We start from the raw sequence: 25,655 nt of genomic DNA, 5'->3' as shown, positions 1-25,655 counted from the left end.
ATAAGAAGTGAAAAAGAATCTGTATAAATACTAAACTTTAGAAGAAAGCATTAAAAATTAAACATTAAGAAAAAAATGATAAGAAAACCAAGGAGAATGGTGTCATGGACGTTTAAAGAAATAGTTTCAGAGAGGAAGGGTCAAGATCTTCAAGTTTAAAGAGAGGTCAACTAAGAAAAAGATTGGAGAAAATGTCTATTATGTTGGTCAATTAGTTAATTCTTGGCATTGACAGTTAGGATTTGGAATTACGGAAAGTCTGTCACACTATGGTTACTCACCAACACAGGATGTTAATCACTACTGTGGTTTTCTGTGGAAGTAAGCCCAGTTTGTTTCTGTATCCAAAATAGACAACAGAATGTTTTATATTGGAAATAAAACAGAAAACACTTTCCTTTTTTTTTTTTTTTTTTTTTTTTAATGATAGGCACACAGTGAAAGAGAGAGAGAGAGAGAGGCAGAGACACAGGCAGAGGGAGAAGCAGGCTCCATGCACCGGGAGCCCGACGTGGGATGCGATCCCGGGTCTCCAGGATCGCGCCCTGGGCCAAAGGCAGGCGCCAAACCGCTGCGCCACCCGGGATCCCCAGAAAACACTTTCCAACCATTTTGTAAAACTGCTGGATTAGCATTTAGAATAATGTGAAGTTTTTCTAATAATGGCACTTCGATATAATCTTTCAAATAATAATGCAATTTATTCCATCCTAGCTTCTTCTTCTTACTTATCAAATAGTTATGATATCTGTTCTTCCTGTTTTCCAAGGGTATCAAAAAGAGTTTTAAAAATAATAATGCAACTAGAGAATGGTTTTCAAAGAACAACTAAAATAATTTGCAGTCTCAGTGGTTAAGACCGTGAGTGATCATTTCAGGAGACAGTAAAGGAACTCACCCATTCTATTTGAAAGGTAAAGGTAAAGTCTGATAATTGACATGAGCAAAATGTCTGAAAACATAAAAATATACAATATGCAATGTATTCATTTACATGGCAGATTATAGATATGAAATTTGGTACTTTAAGAGGTGTATTTGACAGAAATTATGAGAGGAAACCACGTCCATTTTATAGTGTCCACTTGTTCCTTGGAGTTTTGTATTATGTCTGTCACCTAGCCGATTGTTAATTATTATTTGTTGAATGAAATGGATAATATATTAACCATCCAATGAGAATATAGCAAAATATGTCTTTTCTGTGAAAATCTGGATTAACTTTGTTATGTTCTTTACCCCTATTTGTAGCAGTTTTTGTGAGATGCCTAGGACTCCCAGGTCATTCTTCATCACCTGTATTCTTATCCCCATAAGACCCCTTCTTCCTTCCTTCCTTCCTTCCTTCCTTCCTTCCTTCCTTCCTTCCTTCCTTCCTTCATCTAGCTATCTAGTTATCTAGCTAGCATCTATCATCTAGTTAGTTAATTAGTTAAATAATCTCAACTCACCCTTCACTCACCCTTCTCTTAAGTTCTTTTTTTTTTTTTTAAAGATTTTATTTATTTATTCATGAGAGAGAGAGAGAGAGAGAGGGAGAAGCAGACTCTTCCCAGGGAGCCGAAATTGGGACTTGATCCCTGACCCCGGGATCATGCCCTGAGCCAAAGACAGACACTCAACCCCTGAGCCACCTAGGCATCCCACCCTTCTCTTAAATTCAAAAAATGATTCTACCATGACATGTTTAACCCAGTTGATTTTTCAGATAAATATCCTATCTCTCCCTGAAGATTGTCTTTATCTTATTATTCCAACTGAAACATGGCTCTGCCTTGAGGACATGACTTCCCATGCAATCCTTTCCAGGAATGGACATTTGTTTTCTCAACATCTTATTCTACTGGCTGCCATTGCCAGTTCTAAAATCTGAAACATTCTCTCTCTTTCTCTCTCTCTCTCTTTTCCCCCTAAAAATGTCCCAGCTTTGAATTTCATATCACCAGACTACACCACTCCTTACCCATTAGTATAAAGACTAATCATCTCTTGTCACCTTGGCCATTCCTCCTCATCTCTAGCTCACTTTGCCTTTCTCTAATGCTGTGTGCTCTTCCTTCACTCTTCCTCAGCCCTTCATTTCTGGTCAAGAGCTATATATAGGTCCTTAATTAATAGTAGTTAATTCCTTAGTTACACTAGCCACATATCAATGATTCAGTAGCCACATTTATTAGTGGTTATTGTGGCTCTATGAACTTTCTAATCATCACATAAATTTTTACTGGGCAGCACTTCTCTAAACCTTCTTATTCCCAGTAACTATATTGTCCCCCTACCCTCAAATTCAAAGGCCCAACTCTCCAGTTACTAACTTGTTTTGATCTTATTTCTTGTAGCAACATGATTTCTATGACATACATCAAATATTTCATTATAACATACATCATATCCTCATTTTCTTGATGACCTATAATTTATCATTATAATCATACCCTTGCAAGCACCATCAAATTATGCTTCTCTAGTATGGTCCATCTCAGCTGGCAAAATTCAAAGACAAATGCAGACTTCTAGCAGGACGTATGCAGCTCAACATGATTGGGTGGCAAACAAATTTATATGGAATAGCTTCACATTCTAATCATGACTATTAACCTCAAGTGGATCCTTCAAGCTGCTTGGAACGTCTATTATATTTTCCAAATCCTTTCAGTCTGCCACTTCCTGAGATGTCTATTTTATAACATTTCTCTCCCTTGTCTTCCCTCCTCTCATGTTAATTTGAATGACTGTTCATGTTTCCAGATGATGTCACCCCTCTATTTATGCACTATTTCCTCTCACCTAATCAAAGACATTGCTTCAGTGCTTCTCATCTTTCTGTCTCTAGAATAATGAATATTCCTAGGAGTATAAAAAAGCTGCAAACCCCCCCCCAAAAAAGATTCTGCTTTAAAACAAATAAATATAAAACCAGCAATAAATAAAGCCTTTCCTGACTTCATTTCTCTGGTCTCTTTTAACTTTGTACTCCTTAAAAATGTTAACTGCCCCTTTTATTCTTTAATATATATAATCAATTCTGACTACTAGTTTACCATTTCTAGTAACTTACTCTTCTCACCTTCTCATTACATTGATAAATACAATGGTCAAATTGCATTCGATCGTTTCTTAGCCTATCACCAACTTTTGCTTCAGTTCATCAACTGGAAGATTTGCATTATTTGGATTCTGGATCAAAATATCTTTTCCTATTTCACCCACTTCTCTTTCTCACCTTCCATTGGTGATTGCTCCTTTAGTTATCAAAACTTTGTGCTGTTCCAGTAGTCAGTCCTTGAAAAACTTTTCTTCTTTATTTTTATTGATCCCCTAATTGTTAACATATAGACGAATGGCTTTAAATAACATCCATTGGAGGAAAAGTTTGTTTTGTCCCTTTGTTTAGAAACATACCTGATATCTAATAAGTTCTCAATAAGTCAAATTTATGAATAACATAAGTGCAAATATTTGCTAAGAGAAACAGGAAGCTATATAACATTTCAAATTGGATATTAAAACAACACAAGAGAAACCCACATCCCTCAGCTTTATCTTTTGATTCCTTTTCCCTCAAAAAAGGATTAACTTCTGTATGCTTCATAATCCTAACTTGTGTTTCTAGAAAAAATAAAATTTCTCCCAAAAACATGATTGATGAGGAATGAGTTCCCAAATAATACAAAATAGTATATCATTCTCTTCACCTTCATGCCCTTAGCAGGTTAGCTTTAAGTTTCATTTAAAGAGACGTTAGTAATTAACAAACGCAATGAGGTGCAGATGTTTGCTAAAATTTTTTTCTTTCCTTACCTTTTAAACCTCTATTTCCATGTAAATACATAAATCCAAGTAGCAGTCCCCTGATCAAGGATTTATTAGACATTATTTTTAAAGATGCTTTGACAGATAAGGATGATATAAAACACATGTTATATAATATCTAATTTATTTAGTACATTGATACTTCAATGAATTCAAATAAAAGGAATATATAACTTATATAGTAACATACATATGTCATGTGTTTAACATCTAAGTAAAATTTTGGCTACTTTAGAATATATAAGCTAAAATATTTTTTTTGTATCTTTCCCCACTTTTATCCGTATAAATGCCAAATCCTTGCAACAAACAATAGCAAAATATTCTTTGTTTTCCAATTGTTTCATTTTTTATTGCTACTTTTCTGATTGAATACATTATATGATTTAAATCATTTCAGAATGTACCTATGAATTTCATGGCTTCATTACTTCTTAAAATTTTAACTTTTAAACTTTTCCCCTCAAACCTCACTATTGCTGTATTCTAGGAATCTAATAAAAAAAAATTGTATCTAAGGCTATTCATCTACACATATATGCATATGTAATCACATGCACAATTATAAGTGTTATATGTCAATATTGGATAGGAGCTTTATGAACTAAGATGGTAGATGCACGTTCCTTCTAAGAAGGAATATCTATATCTTATTGTTATACTATTGATTTGAGATTCATTTTATGTTTTTCATTAATATATATGTAGATTCTTCATGGTTCCCAGTTCTCACTTTTTTCAATTAATCCTTATATAAATTTACAACTAATTTTTATTCCTAAATTTTCTAAAAGCTGTAGGAGGACATTTGAAGATAAGAATCTTCTATTTATTATAATCCCTATGTCTTCAAAGTAATGAAAAAAGGAGAAGAATCCAATATACTAATCAGGAGATGAAAAGACTATTTAGTAAAATTAATAAGGACATCTTTAATGTAGTAATAATTCTGTGGCCTATTCTTTGTAAAAGAGTCATAACACTGTCTCTAATTCCAATATTCTTGCTTTCTTAATCATTAATTGTGTTTAATTCTTGCTCTGTCCAGGCTTACTATTTTTTTTTTTACTAATAACTAGAAAAATAAATGACTAAAAATCTGATGTCATAAGTTATAATTATAGCCAATTACTTTGGTGAGACAATGAATATTATGATAGCTGAAATAAAGTGAAATAATCCAGTCATAATTTGTTCATGTGATATCTTTGTAGAAATGAATAGTTACCATCTCCCCTCCTCCCATGGAATACATGTCATTGTTTGTGTGAAATTATCTATGAATATATTTATATGCATATATGCATGCATATGTGTCTTATAATTTTCTTCATTTTCACTTAGTTTATTCTTTCAGGTTTACTATGACAAGTCCCTCCTTCTGTTTACTTTAGATAAATGACAATGATATTGATTAATCCATCAAAAGTGGAGCATCACTAAAATATCATTCATATAGTGTAGTTATTCTGAAACTGACTCATCAGTTAAGTGCAACATAGAAGTTCATTTTAGAAGCAAATGCCACCTCTATTTACCTTACATACATACCGAATGGAGACTGGAGGTACAATCCAACAATATGTGAAAATCTGTATTTTAAAAACCTTTTCGGTTGGGAGATGCTGAGGCATGCTAGTTTGAGAACTAATATGTTACGGAACACACATTAAAAAAATCATTCCATTTGACTTGTTAACATTTCATTCTGGGGTATTTTCAATCCTGATTCTCCGTGTAACATATTTTTTCACAAATATCCTGACTCCAAAAGATTCTCTTTGTCTTTTTTTAAATTTACACCCTCTCTCTGGGAAATTTCATCTGCTCTTTTAGGGTCAATATTCAACCAATGTCTGTTTCCTGAGATACTTCTCCCTCTTCTTTCCTTCTTCTTTCATCTCTCTAATTGCCACTGACATTGTCTGGTTGTTAAAGCCAAAACTCAGGTAGCGAATCTTAACTCTTTTCCATCATCTCCCCCTTCTCTATTGCCTACATCTGAGAAGGAAACCATTTTTAATGATTTTCTATCTTTCAACCTTAATATATTTCTTCATTTACTCAGACCTAGAATATAGAGAAGGTATAAAAGAATGTCTAATCCCCACTGCCCTTAAAATGCAAAAACTGAATCAAAGGTTAAAAAAAAAGTGAAAGTGAAAGGCAAAATTTTAATTGTAAAATACAGCTAATCCTAACATTCTCAAGTATAGCACACTTCTGTCATTCCCTAGGAACTTCTCTTTTCCTCCTACCTAGTCATTCAGCTACACTCGTAGAGGCTACTGCTGTTCTTATTTTTTTCCTGTCAATTTATTTTAATGTTTCTATTCTACTTTACTTTATTTTTCTTCTTATGGTGAATTATTCTTAGTATTCATTTTTACCATTCTTTAATCATTATTTTTTCCCTATTGGCTATGCCATTTTTAAATTTCATTATTCACATTTTATATATCATGCTAAGCAAACTAGGTCAATCAGAGAAAGACAAATTCCATATTATCTCACTCATATGTGGAACTTAAGAAACAAAACAAATCAACATAAATGGGGGGAATAAAGAGAGGCAAACCAAGAAACACTCAACTATAGAGAACAAACTGATGAGACTACTGGTGTTCTGATATTTTATTTTTCACATCAAGTTAGTCTTATCCCTTTTAAAACTTTATATAACTAGAGTCATACAGTATATACTCTTTTGTTTTTGATACATACCTGCTTTAGCATGTATCAGGAATCTGTTCGTTTTATCTCGAAGAAGTACTCCCCTGTATGAGTGTGCCACAGCCTCTGCCTATATACTACAACCCCAAATAACTCCCAACCTTCCCTTTGGTTTGGTTTTCCCTTCTGCATGTATCTGTGACGTTCTGTTATTACTTCATCTGAGTAATTTAGTGTCCTTTTAACACATAGTGAAAGTCAGTATGACAAAATGGTTAAGTGAATTTATCTGGACTAAGGAAATCTGAGTTTAAATTCTAGTTCTCCAATTTAATTAATTTATTAATTAATTCAAAACTTTATTTATTTATTCCTGAGAGACGCAGTGAAGCAGAGACATAGACAGAGGGAGAAACAGACTCCTTGAAGGGAGCTTGATGCGGGACTCGATCTCTGGACTAGGATCACACCTTGAGCCAAAGGCAGATACTCAACCACTGAGCCACCCAGTGTCCCTAGTTCTCCAATTTAAACACTGCTGTTATCTTAGACAAGTCGTATGAGCTGTTTCTCAGATTTCTTAACTTTAAAGCTGGTATAATAATAAGTACTTCCTTATGTAATTAATCTCAAAGCTTATAAAACTTAAAAACATAAAGCAATTAAATAGTATGACACACATATATGGACTCAAAAGATAACTATATTGTATTTACTGTCTACTTGCTTGTCCAAAGCACTATTCTCTAAGCATCCTGCAGGTAGAGACCATTGTCATTACATAACTAGAATATGATAGGCACCAATATATATTTGTTCAAGGGCTGCATGGCAGAAATTATGGCAACTCAGCATGTATTGCTCATGTTCCACTTTTAAAAACAGAATTTATCTTAACTTATTGAGACAGATATTGCAATTCTCCCATTATTTGTTGTGGTTATAGAATCCCCTGAGGTTTCTCACATAGCACACGTTATCCATTTGACACTGCATTTCCTAATTTACTTTGCACCGGTTGAGGCTGTATGACTAGGTTATTACCAAAGGAATCGGATAGAATTGGAAATCACAACTTCTGTATGTCTTTTACACAAGGATATTTCTCCATATCTACTTTTGCTTTTCCAGTCTGGAATGCTGATAGGACCCTTATGAACCCCTTTAGCCAAACAGAGGTCAGTACCTTCAGGGAAGACAGAGCAACAGAAAGAAGGAAAACAGGTTCTCTCTGGAGGGGCATGCAGAGCAGATTTTTCTGGGCTATTTACCTACTTTTGGACTGTTCAGTGAGAGGGAAAGAGAAAATATTTATTATGGCTAACACACTGGAATTTTTCTTTCATTTTGAAAGCAGCTTAGGCTATACCCGAAATAATGCACTGGTTCAAGAAAGAAAGAAAGAAAAAAGAATGTAAATGGCCAGAAAAGTAAAGAAGATTTCTGAATAAATACACTACAGATACAGTTACCAGGATTGACTTGAGAATGATACCGCAGAATTGGACCACCAGAACATTACCGCCTTTTTTACTATCATAAAATTACCTGATTATTGAAAAGCTGTTACTACAACGGCTAGTTTCAGATTCACAAGCAGGTGCTATAATCAGGAACCATTCATGATCAGGAAGCTTTTACTATCAAGAAGTTGACAACAAAAAAATCAGATATCTTCATGTTGGACTTGCTAGCAGAAACTGATTAATCAGCAGAGCTTGGCCTCTTCGAGATTGCAGGGAATTTGGGAAATTGAGCGCTGATACACTCAATTTCTTGCAGAGGATGTGAGTCTTGCTTTTACAACAGCTTTTTAGGTTGTTTCCTTGGTTGTTTTTGTTTGTTTGTTTTTTATTTAAATTCAATTTGCTGCCATATAGTATAACACCCAGTGCTCATCCCATCAAGTGCCCTCCTCAGTGTCCTTCATGCAGTCACTCCATCTTCCCCCCCACCTCTCCTTCTGCAACCCTTTGTTTCCCAGAGTTAGGAGTCTCTCATGGTTTGTCTCCCTCTCTAATTTTTCCCACTCCTTTTCCCTCCTTTCCCCTATAATCCCTTTCACTATTTCTTATATTTCACGTATGAGTGAAACTGTGTGATGATTGTCCTTCTCCGATTGACTTATTTCACTCACTCTGTGAAACTTATAGCTAACAGTTTTGCCTAAAGTAACAGTTACCAATGGAACGAATGATTATTGCATATGACTAAGTTACATGAATGGTAGAATAATCAACAGGAGGCAGGGATTGTGAACACTGTTAAAAGGTATCTGTACTATATACATGAAATGGTATAGATTATTTGAAGATGAATTTAGATCGGTTAAAAATGTATATTGGAGAATCTTAACATCTAAAATAAATACCAAATGCCACTTTTATCAACATGAGAAGACATAATCTGTGTGATTTCAATTCTTTTAAATTTACTAAGACTAGTTTATAGCTCAGTTTATAGTTTATCTGGCTGGTCACTCCTCTTTCTTTAGAAAGAATTATTCTACAATTGTTGCTTATACTGATCTCTATTAATTAATTTGAATTCGTTGTAGGTCTTCTTGAAATTTTCTATATATTTGCTCAGTTTTCTATTTGTTCTGTGAAATATTGGACTATCCTGTAATTGTATTTCTGTCTCTTGGTTCTTTCAGTTGTTAGTTTATATTTCATATATTAAGTTTTGATATTAGGTGGTTCATCTATATTTAGGTTTGTAACATCATTTTTGTTGTTGTTGACTTGATTTTACTGTGGTGATTACTATGAAATATCTTTCTTTATCTCTGGTAATACTGCACACGTTGAAGGCTACCGTGTCAGCTATGAATATAATTGTCCAGATTTCTTATGATCTGTATTTTCATAAAAATCTTCTTTTCAATATTGTTTACTTTTAATGTATATATATCTTATTTTAAATATTTATCTCTTCTTAATGACACACGGTTTTATTTTGTTTTTTCTTCTTTAATTGAAGGATTTAGTCCACCCCTATTTAATATCATTTTTAAATGTTTGGAATTAAGTGTTTCATCTTGCTGTAGGTTTTCTATTTGCCACATCAGTTTTGTTTTTCCTTTATTTACTTTGATGGTTAAGTTTATGTGTCAACTGGGTCTTGGGGTGCTCAGATATTTGGTCAAACATTATTCTGGCTGCTTCTGTGAGGAAATTTTTGGATGAAATTAAAATTTAAATGGACAAAGCAGACTTTTTTCCCTAATGCACATGGGCCTCATCCTATCAGTTGAAGCCCTGAATTGAACAAAAAGCTGACCCTCCTCCAACAAAAAGCTTTACTCCCCTAAGTAAAATGAGACATTTTTTTTTCCCTGCCTTTGGACTCAAAATGTATGTGGGTGCTTCCTGGGTTTTGAGACTGCCAGCTTTCAGACTGCAGCTCCACCTTTGGCTTTCTCTTGGGTCTACAGTTTACCAACTCACTCTGCAGATCTTAGGACTTGTCAGTCTCCATAATCACATGAGCTAATTTGTTATAATAAATCTTTGCCTCTGTCAATCTTTCTCTCTCTCTTGTGTATTTATATATATGTAGTGTACATTATACACTATATATAGTGTATTTATATATAATATGTTTTTATTACATTTTAAATGTATATCTCTCCTTAATGACACATAATTTTGATTTTTCTCTTTTAATTGGAGTGTTTAGTCCATCTGTGTGTGTGTGTGTGTGTGTGTGTGTGTGTGTGTATAGTTGACCCTTGAACAACATGAGAGCTAGGGGCACCAACCTCCGTGCAGTAGAAAATCTATGTATAACTTTTGACTCTGCCAAATTTAATTATTAATAGTCTATTGTTGACTAGAAGCCTTGCCAATAATATAAACTGTCAATTAACATTCATTTTGTATGTTATGTGTATTATATACTGTGATCTTATAATAAAATAAGCTAGAGAAAATAAAATATTACTAAGAGAATTATAAAAAAACAGAAAACACATTACAGTATGGTACTACATTTATTAAAACATAGCCATGGATGACTGGACCTGCCAAGTTCAAGTGCATATTGTTCAAGGGCCAACTATATAGATAGATAGATGATAGATAGATAGATGTTCTGTTCATATATATATGTTCTGTTTCTCTAGAGAACCCTGGCCAATACCCCATCTTTCCTTACCTCATTTGTACTATTTGAGAGATGTTTTAGAATTCAAGTTCATGTCCTTTATAACTTTATTAGATTTACTATCTGTGTATCTATTTCTTTATATAGTTCTTTATTATGTATTTATTTATCTTAGTAGTTATATTGGTTCAAAACATGAATTTGGTGCATTCTGTGTATGTTACAAAAGCTTTTTGATTCTTCCCAGGTCCTTCTTTCTCTTCCTCAGTTTTAATCAATCTTTCTTAATAATCGTATTTCCTTCTCTTAACATTTTTGGATCACATGGAGTATTAGTCTAGCCTTTAATCCTTTGAGGAGCTGAGCCTTTGTCATTCCAGGCACCATACACATATAAGGTCATTATATCCAATTGAATATATATCTCCTTCTGGAAATTCATTATCATGATCATTTTTCAAATGTAAGCAAATCATTTGAAATTTTGACAATTCTACCTCTATTACGGTCCTCATATCCACCTACACATATGTTTAATTCCTTTACTAGTGTCCTAGTGTAAGCCTTAATTTCTACCTGGAATGTTGTATAATTCTGTCTCTAAATGTGCTTTTCATCACATAGAGACAGTTGTGATTTCAATAAAACAAAATGAATTAAATGGGCTCTTCACAATACATTTGTTGTTGTTTTAAACCTAATCAGAGATTCAATAGAGATTTCTGAAAGGTAAGTGCCATTTCAAATGACATTTCAAACTATAATACATGAGTTTTGAAACAGTTTTATGATAATACCCTCATTCACAAAATTTGAGTAACATGCACACACACATTATTTTTTTTCCTGTGGACAAACTGATTTTTAATACATTTCTAACTCCAATTTTATTTATTTTTATTTTTATTTTTTTTTTATCAAGACCTGAGCTGAAATCAAGAGTCAGATGCTTAACTGACTTAGCCACAAAGACCCCCAATATTAACTCTGTTTAATGTGAGGGGTCTCTGATGTCTTTTGTTTCTGCTTACTAATAACTGAGCACAGAAACTCTAATACTCTATTTCATGCTTTTACATATCAGTTTTCACTGACATCAAACCTACCATAATCTTCAATATGCTTTGTAGTCACATTAAGTAAAAAGGAATGACAGAAATTTGTAAGTGGAGAAGTCCGGAGTTAAGCAGACTTTATCATCCCATTCAATTTTATCTCCTCTGGGTACAGCTACTTCACCAAAGTGTTTTATTCCTCTGTGTCAGCCACAGGCTCTGCAGCTCTTTCTCTAGAATTTCTTTTTCTAAAACCAGTCTATATAATGTCGTCAGCATAATCTTCCAAAGTTTCAGAGCTGTTCGTGTCATTCTCCTACTCTATCTAAAATAGCCTATGACACATTTTTTGCCTGCAAAATAAAATTCTAACTTCTGGTTCTGACATTGAAGAATGTACACAATCTTGCCACTGACTCTGCAGTTTTTTGTTTTGTTTTGTTTTGTTTTGTTTTGTTTTTACTCTGATAACCTTTTTGTCCCTCTGCTGTATTCCGGGTAAACACCCATCTTAAGTGTGTTTCCCTGGACCATTTCCTCATCTCCCTTGTTTACTCTTCCTTTTTCCTTGGAATATCATGAACTTTCTCTGTATGTTGAAAGTTAATCTTACCTCCTTTCTGATGAAGCATTAGCCTGGTCTGGGCTCTTCATCATAAAACAAAAAATGATGTTTATAGAAAAAAAATCAGAAATACAAAATGGGGAGGAGGAAATCAAACAGTAAAAATAAACAATTTATCATGTCATACAATTAAAAAATATAGCAGTTTCTTTAGCTATCTGCCTACAGTTACAGAAATCATATTAGCAGATCAAACCTCTTTGGTCTTCCTCCTCTTCTTTTTCTCTTTCTACTCCTCCTCCTTCTTCTTTTCTAAACTGCTTTCACTTTCAGAGGAGTTTTGACCATGTGATGGATTTTGGAAATTCTAGGCTGATGGTCTCATCAATGAGAGGGTGCTTGTATTTTCCAGAGCCAGAATTCGGTCTCATTCATTTGACTTGAGCCATGTGCTCGTCTTAAAACAATGAATGTGCCCAAGGAAATATACACTGTTGATTGGTTTGGCCTTGGTCGTGGGTTTATTCCCAGAGCCAGAAAATGAGACCTGGGAAGGAGAGACTAAATCCTATTAAGACTGCATGACCTGAAAGTGGATTAGGGATGATTTCTTAAAAGAAAATCAGAGTGGTATTACTAGAAGGGAGAATAGACATGGGCAAAAGGCAAATTTCATTTTAGGTGACTTTTTGTATCATTCAGGAGAAATAATTTTTTTATATCTTGTAGGACGCATTCACCCAGGTAATGCATCCTATTCTACTGTGATTTCAGTATATTATACACACTTATGTTTTGTTCTAAAATGAAAGTTCCTTTTGGAACTTTGGCTTTATTTTTTAATTGTTCATAACACTGTAGTATTTTATTCAAACACTCAGTATATATTTAGTTATTATGTAATATTTTATTGAAGTTTATCTAATACTTTTGTTTAACAATGAAGAATCTTACCTGAAAATTATTGTATGAATGTATTCAAATTACTATTATAACAATGGAAAATAATAGCATGTTCACCTTCATATATTTTGTGTTAAGAAGCTTAAGGGAGGATATTATATGTAAATGATGAATCACTAGATTTTACTCTTGAAACTAATATTACACTATATCTTAACTAACTGGAATTTAAATAAATACTTGAAAAAAAAAAGCTTAAGAAATTGTACACTTCCTTCTTTACTAGCAAAAGGAAGTTGCTTCAAAGCTTTAAGGAAAAGCCAGCAATAATTATATGTTGAAGGAATGAGAGAAGGATTAACTTTACAATGAATGGCATATGCTTCATGTGGTATTTATTTAATATTAGGGTGAGGTGGGAGAGTAATGAATTGTGAAAATGTGAGACATTCAGAGAATGTTATGTTAAAATGATAGCTGATATCCGACATTGTAAAAAAATAATAATAGCTGACTTGTTTGCAAGGACTAGTGCAGGTTAATGGTAGAGGATCTACGTAGGGTATTTTTGGTTTGCCTTGGTGTAACTATAAACAATAATCCTGTAAGTCTCAAAAATGTTTGCAATGATAATTTATGATCAGTCTATTTAAGCAGCACTCCAGAATCCACAAGTCATAGAGACAGTATTTTTTCCAGAAGGCTCCACTTTTAAAGGATGAGTGTATTAGACCCATGTGTATTCGACCTACATGAACCTATATGAGCCAATTCTCTAGTTCATGTATGAGAATCCTGAGAATCTTTGTAAAACCATAAACTTTTACTTACTTAATTTTGAGCATTTTTTTGGATGGGCCATTTAATTGCTATTACTTAATATTGGGATTTAAAAACAAAAACACTCTTCGTATGTGATGCTGTAAATGAATTTCCAAAAAAGGGAATTTCTTTTTATTTTATATACTTATCTAAATCTCTGTCTCTTTGTATACATATTTTTCTTTATAAAACTTCCTTCTCTATTTTTCAAGTGAAATAATTGAGTCCACAAGCTGTTCATGTTAAGTGAGAACACTGATCTTGTGTCCCTAAACTTCATTTGCAAAATTTTAAATTTTAAAGGATGAAAGAGATTATTATTTTTGTGTAAGGTGATATGGTCTAAAGTTTTAATGTGAAAATGATTGTTCTAGATAATTAAAAGGCTTTATAAATTATCATGTTAGCTGACTCCTTTAAGGGGACTGAGGACAAAAAGAAGGCCTCATGGACATTGATATAGCATTCTGTAAGTTGTTCTTATCTATCCATGGCCAAATGAAGTGAAAGGATCCTTCTATTTGAAACTATTCAGAACAGACTATTTGTCACAGTATCTATTCAAAAGCCCGATCACAGGAATGTGAAATATAAAATGTGAAATGGGCTTGACTGAAAGATAAATTTGGAGATAAAAAATAGTGAAGTGGAAATTGTTTTTAAAATTTTAGCAAAGGCACACAAATTATTAAAGTCTGAGAATTAATTGAATCATTTCATAATCAATATAGCTGACTTGTGGAAGAGTTTTACCGATCATGTTGTTCATTATTATTAGGTATAAAATATAATAATTTACCAAAGTCTGTATATTGAAGCATAATCTAGTGATTCTGGACCCCAGGATTTTTAGAGTTTTTAATGAGAAGAAATGTTAAAAAAAAATTAGGCTGAGTTTTGTTGCAGCTGCAGCTGAACGGGGCTGCAAATGTCCTACATGTAGCTTTTTATTTAAACCTGCTTCACTGAGACTTGAGAAAAAAAGCAATGTTGGACTACATTCAGCTGGAGCCATAAGTCTACAGAATATTCCTACGTGTGGAAGAACAGATTTTCTGGAAGGGAAATTATCCTCCTCTTCTTAATTACTCTGGAAAGCCACCAATAATAGGCCAAGAAAACTAAGGTTTTAGACTAAATGTAAGAAAAACATTCTTTTAACTTTGAATTTGGAGACAGTTTGGCCTGGCTTGGAAAGTAAGGGAGACTGAAGTATATCTCTGACTGTAGATGAAGATCCCATGAGTCTGGGACTTAGGGAAGCATCAAGCCTGAGTGGATGAGGTACCTTTCGTGGGGCGGGGGGGGGGGGGGTGGCAGTTAGTTTTTATTATTCCCCATGTTACATTCCCTATCATTATTTCTGAACATTCATTAAAACTCATTATTAGTTACTATGGTATCACTACTGTGCTGTGGAAAAGGGTTTATCTCACACCTGGTTTGAAGAGAGAGGAAGTTCCTTTATACCTGCTCCAAATGATGCTGTGAGAGATTCCTGAGGGCAGGACTGTTCCTGCCAAAGAACAGAGATTTCCTGTGGGTCACGATGGCAGGTGACAAGGCCATAGCGATACCAACAGAGAAATCTGGGCCTCACTTTCTGTGGATGGCACCATGCAATTATCTCAGAAATGACTAAGAACCTCTCTGAGGAGTGCTATTCCTGAAAAAAAAAATTGAAAAATATAGAAAGAATGTGAACTTGTATTTGAAATAAAACATGTAAGCCTCATTCTAATCATAAATAATAAAATGAAGAAGGTAAATAATTTAAGTTTAAACAGTAGGCTGGTGCACATTTTTATCTTGGAGCTTCAGTCCTATCCTGATGTGTCTGGAAATATGCTCTCTAATGTAGTGTCCCTTAGCATTAAAAAAAGTGAGTTAAAATGTGGATGCATAATAAAGATGAAGCTCTTTCATCTCATTCAGAAGATCAGTGCAAAGCCAGTCCTTGGGTGCTCTCCCATCAGAAGGATAAAATGTGAGCTTCATCTGCCCAGATTCAAGCCTCTGGCTTGAATACCTGAAAAACAAAAACAAATACAAATCCCAAAATGAAAACAAAAAAACCCTTCACCACTACTGGGCTATTAGGAGTAATTCTCCGTAGGAAGCTTTACAAGGACACTATTCAGCCCTGACTTTACAGCAGCTTTATGCATTGTTAAAGGAACATAGGTATTAAAAGATTAAGCTAGTGTTGAAAAAAGCAAATTAAACGTCTGCCATGGAAATTCTGGGATTACAGGGATTCTGTTTCCTCCATGTGTAATATTTTCAGAAACATTTTCTCTCACCTATTGCAATGAGCATTTTATGTCCAGGTCCTATAGGGCTGTACTTGGGCATAAGGTGCTAAAACTGTTTCTTTCATAATGTTTAGTGTGGCATGTTCTAGAATTCTATGCTGTAAACACCTGGAGGAAACCACTGGTTGATAAAATAAGACCAAGTACCAAAACACTGTGAAGCAATGTTACCTGAAAGTTTAAAATTGTGATAGGCTAATTTGTTACATTTGTCATAGATACTTTTTTAAAAACCACAACAACTCTCATCCTTTAGTAGTTTAAGTAAAATGAAAGAATACGACATGTGATGAGGGTGGATATATTCTTTATTGTGATAACCACTCTATAAATAATTTTGTTATGATCTGTCCCTGATTTACATCTCCAGTCTTGATTTTTAACATTCCCTTCTTTGCAGTCGATCATATAGCCTCAGTACACTTCTTTAAGATCCTTGAATGACTTTTTTTTTCATCATTTAGACTTTTTAGTTGTTTCTTTTACATTTCCTTCAGTTAGATATATTTAAAAATCATACTTTAGATCTCTGACATTTCTTCCTAGAAACCTTTCCTCCTTACCCCCAACCCTAGATAAACTATTCCTTCTCTGTGATTTTTTAAAAAAAATTTTAAATATATATATATTTTTTTATTTGAGAGAGAGAAAATGAGAGACCACAAGAAGGGAGAGTGGCAGAGAGAGAAATGGAGAAGCAGGCTCCCTATGTGGAGCTCCATCCCAGGACCCTGGAATCATGATCCGAGCCAAAGGCAGATGCTTAATCAACTGAACCATCCAGGTACCCCAAACTTCTCTGTGCTTTTGTGGTTCTACGTGCTACCTTTCCCATCACATTTATTATTATTTTTATTTACTTGTTCAGCAAATAATTATGTGCTGTTTGTGTCATGTCAGGACTATTGAAAAATATAAGATCCCTATTCTTACTGAGATTACTCTTTGCAGATAAAACATTAATAAATAATATTAGCAAATAAAGAAGTAAATAAATAAATAGTAAGTAAATAAAGAAATAAGACTGTGTTGAAAGTACTAATTACAGTTAGTGGTTATTAATATTGGATGGGGAGAAAAGGCAATGAGAGCAATAGCAATTAGTATAATTTAGTTTAGGTGGTCAGGGAAAATGTTTCTAAAGAGCTAAAAACTGGATAAGGAAAAAGTCCCAACCATGAGAAAGATGCAACCATGCGAGAAGATGTGGTACCAGTACAAGGAATAGCAAATCACAGCATGTAAAGGTCCTACATTAAAAACAAGCTTGGTATAGTGACAGAAGGGAATAGAAAAAAAAAATTAGTTTGTATTGGTCTAAGTGGCAAAGGTAGAGGATGAAGTCAGAGAGGTGAGAAAATATAAAGCCTTCTAGGTCATGGTTAGGAGTTCGTATTTTATCGTAATTTTAATAAAAAACCATTTGAAGAATTGAAACAGAGGACTTATAGAGACAACTAATCATCTCTCTCTTTCTCTAGGTCTCTTTAATCTTTTGAAGGCAAAACCTCCACATTTTATTTTTATTTTTATTTTTTTATTTATTTATGATAGTCACAGAGAGAGAGAGAGAGGCAGAAACATAGGCAGAGGGAGAAGCAGGCTCCATGCACCGGGAGCCCGACGTGGGATTCGATCCCGGGTCTCCAGGATCACGCCCTGGGCCAAAGGCAGGCGCCAAACTGCTGCGCCACCCAGGGATCCCCCACATTTTAGTTGGGCATATGATTACTCAGATTTCCCAGCTTTTCTGGGAATGTCCAGCAGATTTCAACATTGAAGTTTGGTCCAATGGCTTAGAAAGAAATATCTATGCAGGTTCCAGATAAAGTTCAAGCTCTTCACTTTAAACTTTTTCTCCCCCTTTCATAGGCTGAACTGGTCAGTGGAGATAAGCTCATTTAACCATGCAGGTGAGAAAAACACCATAGTAAAGAACAGAACAACAAATGGAAGGAATCTGTATCTTTGAATGATTTTAATTGCAGAGTCTCTCCACCTACACCATGCCAATGACCTTTAACTTCTATTTTATATGTATTTTTGAGGGCTTCTTTCTTCCTTTCTTTTCTTTCTTTGTTTCTTTTTCTTTCTTTCTTTCTCTTTCTTTTTCCTTTAGAAACATAATTTATTTTATTGATCTTTTCAAAGAGCCATCTTTTGGTTTCATTGATTTTCTCTATTGATTTCCTGTTTCTAATTTTATTAAGTTCTGCTTTACTTCTTATTACTTATTTTCTTCTCTCTACTTTGGGTTTAATTTTCTCTTTTTTCTAGTTTCTTACAGTTTTTAAAATTTATTCATTTTGATAAACATTTCTCTTGTACAAAGGCATTTGCTTTTATTGTATTATAAAATACATAAAAATAAAGACAAAATGATCTGTTTATTGATTATTTATATTTGACTTTCAACATATCAGGTCTTTACAAAAATTCAGTATCACCTAAGGGCAAGATTAATGTTCCCGTGTATATTGATGAAGAAATGGAGGATCAGGGACAACGTATTTTAAGACCTATCAAGGATGTAGGCCTAAGATAATGATCTTTCTACTAGACTATACTGTCTCTCACAAGTAACAAGAGAAATGTCCCCTTAGATATATCTTTGGAGAGAATAATGAAGTTTAAAGAAAGAGAATATTCAACATATATGTCCTTGACATTTCAAATTACCTAAATAAAGAAGACTGATTTTCCCAACTTTCTATTAAAGGAAAAATCAAAGTAAGGTTAATATATATATATTTTTATTATATTATTATTATTATTATTATTATTATTATTATTTTACTTTCTTTTTTGGAACCACTTATTTTTCAAGGTCAGTTCACCCTAATGATTTTTAAAGAATTTTTTTTTTTTTTTGCTTCGTTTTGTTTGTTTTTGTTTTTTAAGAGAGAGGTGGGAAGGGGCAGAGGGAAAGGGAGGGAGAGAGAATCCAACACAGGCTCCACACTCAGTATGGAGGTCAAAGTGGGGCTCAATCTCACAACCCTGAGATCATGACCTGAGCCAAAATCAAGAGTTGGATGCATAACTCATTGAGCCACCCAGATGCCCCTAAACAAATTTTTTAATAAGCATTTATATTTTCTAGGGATTCCCTATGTCAGGCTGACTTGTGATATCCAATCTTTAGCAAACAATAAACTCCTTCTTTCTTTATATTTAAATTATTTTTTAAACCCTAGAATCTCCAAAAGGGACAATGTAGCATAAAGAAACATTGGTCAAATTGCTAAAGGTTAGTAAAAGACGTTTAAGTCTTGGGGTCCATTTAGAAATTTCTGTCTGAATGGAACCTGGAAATACCTTAATCCTTATTTATTTATTTATTTATTTATTTACTTACTTATATTTATTTTTGTTTTCTTTTTTTTTTCAAGATTTTGTTTAAATTCCAGTTAACATACAGTGTAATATTAGTTACAGGTGTACAATATAGTGATTCAACACTTACTGCTCATCACCTGGTGCTCATCAAACATGGGCTTTGAAATCAACATCACTAGAGACTTTGTTTAATATATAGAAAAAAAAATCAGGATGAAATAATGATACTCTGCTTGTGTTACTGAGGCATTTTCTAACCTTACTAATAAAAACTCTATAGCATCAAGGAAATGATTAACTATGTAGTAGAAAAACAAAAAAAATATAGTATCCAAAGTTCCTGGCTTAAAAAGTCATCCAAAAGTCTTACAATTTCTTGATAGCATGACCATTATCTGATAAGATAAACTCAATGTATTCCTTTAAAAGACAGTTCCCAATTTTAAAAATGCTGTTACTCAGAAAGTTTAACTCTTTGAAACAAACAAATAAATAAATAAATAAGGCCTTGTCTCTTAAAAATGATTCTTTGTCCTAGCTGACTTTCTTTTCTTATCCCATTAAAAGAAGAGTACCTTGGGGATATCCTTTGTTGTTACTGCCCATCACATTTGGGACATTGACATTCTCTTCCATGAAGTTGAAGTCTTCTTTTTACGAGTAGTTTTGTTTGACACATTCTAAAAGTGACTTATGTTTCATTTCTTTATCAGTTTCTAGTCTTTCACAAGGAAAGATGGGACTTACCTTTCTCTGTTTTCTTCTGCATAGTTCTATAAGGTCTTTTCACTGCCTAACTGGCTATAATGTCTTCTGTCTTTGCCAGATATGCTCCTCAGTTTTCCTATCTGAGTAGAAACTTCCAAGGGCCCAATTAACTTATCCTAGTCACTGCCGGGAAGTTGGGACCACTGCTGAAAGTGTGTCTCTTCCACCACTGACTCTGGAGAAACATTGCTGAAACTGTAGCGAAGGGAACATTTACAATCATTCACTAGTGGATATTTGTATCCCTGGCAGGAGCAGCAGCTTTTTCTTTGGAGGAATGCCAGCCTTTTCCATGGTAAGAAGATTTGAAGCCACCAGCATTGTTCTTGCTAATCCAAAGTAAGAGTTCAACTTAGTCATGAAGAATATCAGTAAGTACCTTGTTATTCATTTTAAATGCATAAAATCAAAGAATGTTAGAGCAGTAATTGACTGAAGAGTGAGGGTCTAATGTTCTGTTTTCATAGATAAGGAAACTAAGGCAAGTTTCATCTTATTCATCCTGTTAATAAGAATAAGCTGTTTTCTGCCACAGTATATTGCCTTCTCTCTGTAAAGTGGGCCTTTAAGGATTTTACCACATATCTTTGAGAAAAAAATTAAATATTTGAATATGTTTAATGACAAGAATTCAAATGAGCCTCGTTTAGGTCACTAAAAATTATTGAAAAATTAGCATGGTAGAAAAATCACAGGGTGGACATAGAGAGGAGAAAAAGAATTATACAGTTTTTGTGAGTCTATACTGTGTAGGAAGAAACATATTAAATAATATTTAGTGTGTTCACTTTGATTAGAACTCACTTAAAATTAAGATTCCAATTAATTTATGACTTCAACAGATGTTTATTTAGCAAGCTCTATATGTCAAGCCCTATCTGGCCCTCAGAATAAAAAGCCCAAGGAGCTTAGATTCTAAAAGGAAACACACACACATACACACACACACAAGTACACATGCATGCATGTGTGAACATGCATCCTTAAAAAAGTAAACAAGGATCCTAAGCTATTTTTTTTTTTTAATTTTTATTTATTTATGATAGTCACACAGAGAGAGAGAGAGAGAGACAGAGACACAGGCAGAGGGATAAGCAGGCTCCACGCAGGGAGCCCGACGTGGGATTCGATCCTGAGTCTCCAGGATCGTGCCCTGGGCCAAAGGCAGGCGCCAAACCACTGCGCCACCCAGGGATCCCAGGATCCTAAGCTATTTTATAGTTCTTTGCCATTTGCATAGTATTTAAGTATCCTGTATTGATACTTTTCTTGATTAAAGTATCTAGTGTCTAGATAGGAAGGCTCTGAAGGCTTTTACATAATCAGCCTAGCCTAAAATGATTAGAAAGTCACTATTTTTTATTTACTTTTCATTTTACAGTGTATTTTAAAATAATAAAAAAACTATCTTTTTTATTGAAATCAGTTAGATAGTATTCAGTATTTTATAGTTCACAATTTTATTTCCTTGGGCTTGAATAAAGATGTACACTGTCAATAAATATGATCTACAGGAAATATTACTATACTAAAATAAAACTAGGCAAATGCACAGACAACAATAAAAATATGTGAGTTTAAGATAAATACATGAATGAGATCATGTCAGAGGCTGACAGATTCTTTAACACAATAAATGAAAAGATGCAATAGAGAGATACTGGGGTGGGAAGAGTGCGGTTGGGCTGGTACATATGAGGGCTGAAATTTTAGATTTGATGAACCATGGTATCTATGAACTGGACATGTATTTTGAGACTGGAATGATGGAACTGATTCAGCAAAGCACAAACCTGGGTATCAGCATTCCAGGTGAAATATGAATTTCCAAGGCTCTAAGATGAACAAAAAGCATGCCTTGTTGGAGAAAAAATGTTACTGTGGATATCTCATTGCGAGTGATAGAAGAAGAGAGGGAGAGGGGAAGGTGGCTTGAGATGAGATTGGAGAGTTTGTCATAGGCCACAATACGTACAAACTAACTGGTTATGGTAAAATATTGGGCCAAGTGAAATGGAAAGCCGTAGGAGATGTGCGATCAGGAAAGTATTATTATCTAATACGTGCTTTTGAAAGATCACTCTGGCTGCATATGGACATTTTCACTTTTCTTTCATATGGTTGATATAAACTGGCAAATGCATTCCTATGAATGCAATCTTTCTCCTTTTTTCTCAATGTCTCTCTTATTGCATGTGTATGCATGTCTGGGTGTCTGGGCGTATGCTGTTTTCCTGAATAATCTTTGCAAATTCCAGTGGAATACTCAATAGGCACTGGATAGGCAATAGAGTAATGGAATATTATAAAAATTCTGTTCAGTTTCATTTCTCACTGATTCCAGAGACATTCAGTGAGGGGAAAATGGTATCTTCAATAAATGGTGCAGGAGAAATTTGACTTTCCTTTGGAAAAACATGAACATTAACCTTTTCCTCATTCTGGACCTCAACATTATTTTTAAAAGAATCATACATCTAAATGTGAAATGCAAAACAATAAAGCTTTGGAATTAATTAAATTATAGGAAAATATCTGTATGATCTTTGATGGAGGCAAAGATTTTTAAAACACAATTCAAAAAGCACAAGCATAAAAGAAACTTCATTGAACCTCAAACATTAAGAATATTGATTTATATGGAAAAATAAATGGAAAGATAGATGATAGATTTGACAAAGGACTCAAATACAGAATATATTAAGATTTCCTAAAAACCAGAGAAAGATAAAAGATAAAAGATCTGATTTTTTCAATGAGCAAAAAACTTAATACATCAAAAAAGAGGGTATTCAAATAGCCAATAAACATTGTAAACTGTGTGAGCATCATTACCCCTCAGTGAAATGCAAATCAATACCACAATGAGATTCTTTCACCCACTTACCCAATAGCTAAAAAAAGGACAAGACTATTGATACCAAGTGGTGGTGAATTTGTGAAGCAATTGGACTCATATGTATTGCTATTAGAGTGTTAAACGTATCAATACTTTGGGACACAGCTTGGCATTATTTACTGAATTTATTTGAGTGCTTACTCCATGACTAACAATTTCACTCTTAGGTTTATTAACAAGTAAAAACAGTGCATATGTTCAGCAAAGACATGAAAATAAGAATAATGATACAGTCTCTTTACACTTAAGACACAAAAATGAATAGCCTGAAATTCCATCAATAGAACAGTGGATAAATAAAATATGGTATATTCTAAAATGAAGCTATACTTAGAAATAAAATAAAACTCATCTACTGATTGGCACTACAGCACTGACAAATCTCAGACATTATTTTGAGCAAAAGAAGCCAGAAAATAATCAGTATGCTTTTATGTAGTTGAAGTTTAAGAACTGACAATTCTGATTGATAGTATTATAGTTCAGATTAGTGGTTAATTTGGGGGTAATATTGATTGGCAGAGGGTAAAGGAAAACTTATTAAGGGCTCTGATGTACTATATGAAGACTTAGCTAGGGCTTACATTAGTGCACGTATGTGTAAACATTCACTGAGAACATGCACTTATGATTAGTGCAGTTTTCTGTATGTATTCGATACTTCAATTAAAAATAAGCCAACCCATTTGAATCTTCACTTTCTCAAATTAGAACTCAACAGATCTTTTGAATAACCCTACCTGGATTTCATAGCTATGTAAGAGGGTGAGCTAATGGCTGAAAAACAAAATGGAACAACACCAGATCTATTTGTAGGCCAGTATATTCCAATTTATTGTCATCAAAACAAAACAGAAAAAAAAAAAAAGAAAGAAAAGGAAAGAAAGAAAGCAAAACAACTACAAAAAGCAAATAACCACAAGAATAAAACCCCTGCAAATTCTCTGAGGAGGGACAGGTATGATATCAGTTTTTGTCCTCGACAGGTGAGCATAAATTTGAAGATCCAGGGTGGTTAACCGCTGGTTTATTAAGCAATGCATGGTTGGAAGAACAGCCAAGATCAGAAAGAGACATGACTGAAGAGCTTTATTATCGAAGGATCAGGGAAAGATAACGAAAGAACAGTATAGAAATAATCAAGATTACTCAGCATCACTAGTTAATAAAGGCAGAATATATTAAATTCTTGTATGACACTTTTCAAAAAATTTTCCCTTTATTGTCTAGATACCAAATTAGTAATCTTCCAATCTTTAAAAACAGATGCTACCATTAAGACTGTGTTTCACACTGTTTTTTTTTTTCCCCCTGTATCTATGCTAGTTCACACTTATTTCCTTCAGAAATCTTGGATATATACCATATGGTCCTGGTGATTTATTGGACTTGAATCACTCTACTTGCTCTATAACTTTCTCATTTTAGACGTCAATCTTTGTCAAGGGCACCATCTGATGCTCTATGAAAACTGCCTTAGGAATAGAGATTTCCCCAAAGTTGTCTCAAGTATTCTAATACGAAAACCATTTTCTTTCTTCTCCTTTCTATTAGCAACTTTTGAAAATTATCCTAAAGAACTTAGAACTCTCATTATGGTTCATTTTTTCTTAATGTGCATGACTTTCCAACTTTTCTTGGACTTTTTGTGTTTCTTACTGCAGTTTACTAGATTTGACTAACCTTCTGCTAAACTCTTACTGTTGTTTGATTTAAATAAAATCTGTACAATGCTGCACCTAATCCTTCAGAAATTTGAAATATAATACAAATAATAATCCAATTAAGTAAACATAATTAGAATAACAGTTCATATCCTCTAAGTTGAATTGATTTTTATCTGAGAAAATTTTCTAAGTTCCTAAAATTTTTAAGCTATGTCTTTGAAGCTAGGACAAATCACCCCCATTGTAATTATAAGCCAACTGAATAAAAATAGAACCCATGTTATCTAAGTAATCTATATATTTCAATAACTATTTTAAACACAATGTGCCTGAAATTTGCATATAACTTAAAAAAAAAGATTCTTCAATTTTATAAGAAAAATATCTCCTATTTATTCATCACCCATGTTTATAAACCAGTGTATTTCCATTCATACCATTCACAATTATCAAGCGTCAGCAAAAATTAGATATATTACCTCTTCACAAGTGACTTACATATATCCCATATACTATTTAAAAAAAAATCATACACATATTTATTTTGTGTTCAGTTTACACGTATAAGAGTGTCGGGTAGGAGTATTGAGTATTTTAATTGTAATTTGACACTCATTCCATCCTGAGCACCTACTAAATCACTTCCTGCCTGCTTTCTTTCCTCTCTTTTTAAAACAAAAAATATGACCATATGTATCTTAGCTTAGGCCTGTCAGTAGTGTTTACAAA

General features: G+C 33.6%; 1 long non-coding RNA gene across 1 annotated transcript in view; it reads left to right on the top strand.

Moving 5' to 3' along the window:
- LOC140603493 (uncharacterized) overlaps positions 1–25,655 on the top strand; it is a 37,214-nt gene that overhangs the window by 8,388 nt on the left and 3,171 nt on the right. The window contains exons 3-4 of the long non-coding RNA XR_012006484.1: positions 16,896–17,037; positions 20,613–20,731. This is a non-coding gene — a long non-coding RNA (uncharacterized lncRNA). The remainder of the gene's footprint in view (positions 1–16,895; positions 17,038–20,612; positions 20,732–25,655) is intronic.

Source organism: Canis lupus, chromosome 14 (assembly GCF_048164855.1).
Source record: "Canis lupus baileyi chromosome 14, mCanLup2.hap1, whole genome shotgun sequence".
NCBI lineage: Eukaryota > Metazoa > Chordata > Mammalia > Carnivora > Canidae > Canis > Canis lupus.
This window is presented reverse-complemented; position numbering and strand designations above follow the sequence as displayed.